Here is a 4,659-nt window from a genome sequence, read left to right as displayed (position 1 = left end):
ATAAGCGATGTTTTAGTGTGCGACACGTCGTTCGGAGGTTGGGGGAGGTTACATGTCATTCATATGAAGAAGTCTTATGGGTAATGTTTTTTTCTGAATGATATATTTTTTCCTCAAAAATATATGTCCCTATTATACATCGAAAATAAAAATAAATATATGAAATGTCATACGTAATTTAACAGTAACATTACAGCTCAGTTCAGTCAGTACCTTATATTGCTCTACCCATAAAAAATTGGAAAACTTCAACTAGAAATTGGAGGAAAATATATCTTGGCTGAAAAATGAATCGACAAGTCAGGCGCATACGTACGCTAGGGTCATCGGCAGCAGTTTGAATGTATGGGCCATAATAATAACGAGGTTTATGCTAATAAAAGTGGGATGAAAGATGGGTCAGATGGGGCTCCATTTTTATTTAGATATTATATTCTTTTCATCCAGTTTTATTCTTCTCTGTGTGAGAATTTCAGTTATTTCGGTTATTCAACAGATTTTAATGACAGGTTTTACATGATTTTGGGGCTTTTGCCTATGATTATATCTTTAAAAAAGAAATCTTTCCCTAAATGTTATTTAGCAACAATTGAGCAAAGGTCGAACACATAGCGCTATGCACTATGGTTATAATTTTTTTTCCTTTTTTGTGGAAACATCAAAATACTCGTACCACGATATGGAAAAATATGCAGAAATTAATAAGCTATTATATTAGTGGAAATTAAACATAATCTTCAACATCGGTCCCTTCTATATAAATTTAATGCACACATAATTTTAACCAAATCTCGTTGTTTAAGAATTTGTTTTAACTTAAATAAGGCAAACGTATACGTATGAATGTTTTTCAATTTTAAAAATTGCTTTCAAAGCACGAGTGAAAAAATATAAAATCAGAACTAAAGTGGTGGAGAATTTGTGGTACTTCAGTTTTTAGGACAAACTGAAACTCATTCGAATTACTACCAAACTCCTGTTATTGCAGAAAATTTTTATGTGATTGAAAACAAAAATAAATCAAATTGTCACATGAAATGCCCAAAGACGTAACCCTTAAAGGGTTACTTTGAGGGTTACGTCTTTGGGCATTTCAGGTGACGAAATATTTTTTCAAAAAGAAAACTGCTTTTCGGTGGTAGTTCGAAAGAATTTGAATTCCAATCGTGTTAGTGAAAAATGCCATTACAAAATGTAAAATTTGTATTGGCTCATTACAGATGAAATATTATTCTATTATTCTATTTTGACTTTGGCAGTTCACCATGTTTTTAAATGCATATTTTTTAATTCCATTTAGTTTAAGGACGAGATTATTAAGTTCCTAATGATACCACTAAAATATATGCTGATCGATTTATTCGTTTCGAGCTACAGTGGACAAAGCAAACTGCTTTAGTAAACACAGTCCGTCCTTTGGCAGAAAATTATGCAATATTTTTCAATCTGCTCAAGTTGTGTCATACCTTTCAGATGAAGAAAAAAATCTTCTAAAAAGGTTTGATAGATTACTTGTAAAAAAATCATGAAAAATTACATTTTATGGGTATTGGATATAAGCTTATGCAACTTGCTGAGTTCTTTTCCTGATAGACGGTTAATTTAGTTAACAGGCCTCTTATTTGATTAGGACTCTCAAAAAATGGAGGCAAATACAAAAACGTGTCAACAAATTTTATCACGTGTCAACATAAAAATCATAAACAAATTTGACTTATGGTTTGGTTCTTTAATTTCCCTAATTTCTACGCGTAGTTATCTATGAGTTCATAGATATCCCCCGTGTAAGCAAAATTTCATAATTTCAATCCGTAGGTAACGTTACCGGGTCGAAAACGGCCGTGTTACTTACACCAAGTATTTTGCCTGGTTGATCGTTGCCAATGTGTTAAAAATTGTAAAACACTTATATGTGGCAATGTTTTTACGAAATCATGAATGAAAATCACCTACCCGGTTACCTAAGGCTAGAAATTACGGACATAAGACGATTCTAATTCAAATTCATTTGATAGAAAACAAAAATTTACCAAATATTTTTCAAAAATATTAGCTTGGTAGTAGTTAGAACGAATTTGTATTCTAATCGTCTTAGTGAAACAGAGCATTAGACCTAAGCTTTTAAAGGAAAAAATCTGTTGTGTGTTTGCAAGTGAAATGAAAACTTTAAATGGGGGTTTCAGTCGGTGCCCATTCGAAATTGAAAGCAAATGAACCGATCAACACATGTATATTTTTTAGCTTATTAAGTACTTATTTTTTTTTCTTCTTTAAACGAGGTAAATTTCTGTAAAAAGAAGTTGGATCGATTTTTGAGCGAAAACGAACAATTTTTGTTAAAATAAAAATTTTGATGTACCACTTTTATAGAAAAAAAATTATTTGGTACTTTATAAGCCAATATAAATATATGATGACGTGTCCATTCGTTTGCGAGATAGAGTGGGCAACGCTTTTTCCGAAAAGGTTTCGTATGTTTATGCTAAAAAAGATTGTTAGTTTTCTTAAAAAACTAAAAAGTGGTATTTGGTCTACTTTATCAGGTTTTCCCCTGGAATACGTCCAACCGACGCAGAGATATCCAAAATAACTAAGTCTTTTTCTATATCTCTAGCATTTGACCAATTTTGGTGGCACAACTGGGGCATTTAAAGCTCAGAAGGCCTGTTTACATTTCGACACCTCCAAATAATAGCATGCTAAGTCTAAAAAGTGAGTTTTGCAGGAGAAGCTCTCAAAGTTTGGAAATTTTTTTGAACTTCAGTACTATACTAAGTAAATATTTGTTAATAACTTCTGTTCGGATTGACCGATCATTACCAAAATTAGACAGAATTTAAGTTAAAGGACGTTCGACACCTCCAAATAATAGTTTGCTAATTCTGAAAAGCGAGTTTCGCAGGACAAGCTCTAAAAGTTTGGAAATTTCATTGACCTTCAGTACTATGCTAAGTAAATATTTGTTAATAACTTCTGTTCGGATTGTCCGATCATTACCAAAATTTGACAGAATTTAAGTTAAAGGACGTTAAATATAAAAATGTAAAGAACTTGAAAACATGCTAAGTCGACTTAGCATACTATTATTTGGAGGCGTCGATGTGTCCATTCGTTTGCGAGCTAGAGTGGGCAACGCTTTCTCCGAAAAGGTTTCGTATGTTTATGTTAAAAAAGATTGTTAGTTTTCTTAAAAAAACTGAAAATGGTATTTTGAGGGTCTACTTTGTCAGGTTTTCCCCTGGAATACGTCCAACAGACGCAGAGATATCCAAAATAACTAAGTCTTTTTCTATATCTATAGCATTTGACCAATTTTGGTGGCACAACTGGGGGATTTAAAGCTCAGAAGGCCTGTTTACATTTGTTGAAATACCTCCTACCAAAACTGGGATATTCGTTATTACAACTAATAGTAAAAAATAATAGTAAAAAAAATTTGCAGATTTCTTGTAGTGGCCCTAGCCCCTTAAAGCAATAACAAAATGTTAGAATTGATGGTATCAGGGCAAGAAAGAGCAAAGCTATCCCCATTTTTAAAATTTGAAATTTGTATAAAGTTATACCGATTTTAATAACACGGCGAGATAAAACGATATCTTTATAAAAATTACAATATTGATTGGGTTCATATACCCTAGATATAGAAAACGCTAATTCGAGTAATTTGGATGCCACAGTGGTGCAATGGTATGCACACTAGGGTTATGACTTTTTTACAACCTCATATCCCTGTATCATAGCGTGATGAGTTTTGCCATAAGATTACATAAAATCTTAATTATAAAGTGATTCGGTGAAAAAACCTCACGCACAAAATGATTTTAAAATTTGAATTTATCAAAATTATGGACAATTTTTTGAAGTCACTGAAAACAGGTATATAATTGAAAATAAACTTATGAGCCACATGAGATAATTAAAATGACATAAAATTTATTCCTGACTATTTTTCATCAATTCTGAGAATCGTAAAAATGTCGTAAACGCTTTTACTCAAAAATATAATTTTTTAACAAAAAATTCAAAATTTTTTCAAAGTGACTTTTTTCGCGACTTTTTTAATATATGAATGAAATAAACGTTATTATAGTTATTAGTAGGCTTATATTTATTCATTCGTGCAACAAAAAATAATTTTTTGAAAAAACAATTTTTTTCATTTCATATATTTTTTCAAAAAATTATTTTTTTAAAATCGATTTGTGCGTGAACTTTTTTTATATTTCAATGGAATAAACGATAGCATAGTGATTAATAGGCAAAAGTTCATTCATCCCTGCTACAGGAAATCATTTTTGAGGAAAAATGTCAAAAAGTCATAACCCTAATGCACACCCGCCTTGCACGCGGGCCAGCAACATCACTGGCGGCAAAATACCCCTCAGTAACGTAAGCGACATTTTCTGAGTATTTCAGCCATGTAAAACTTCTCTACAAGTAGTGTCGTAAGACATGCCGTTAGAACTCGGCGATAAACAGGGTTCCATATCATCGAGGTGCTCTCATTGATATGAGATAAGTCTCCCTAGTCCTCTCTGGGATGTTTGTGGAACAATTATAATTTGGGTATTAACAAAATATTTTCCGACGTGTGAATTTGGTTTACCAGAGCTGATTAACAGGATTAATAAATAATACCGCTGAACCCCAATCTAAACT

This window comes from Musca autumnalis, unplaced genomic scaffold, assembly GCF_047663935.1.
Source record: "Musca autumnalis isolate F117 unplaced genomic scaffold, ASM4766393v1 scaffold_5, whole genome shotgun sequence".
Taxonomy (NCBI): Eukaryota; Metazoa; Arthropoda; class Insecta; order Diptera; family Muscidae; genus Musca; species Musca autumnalis.
This window is presented reverse-complemented; position numbering follows the sequence as displayed.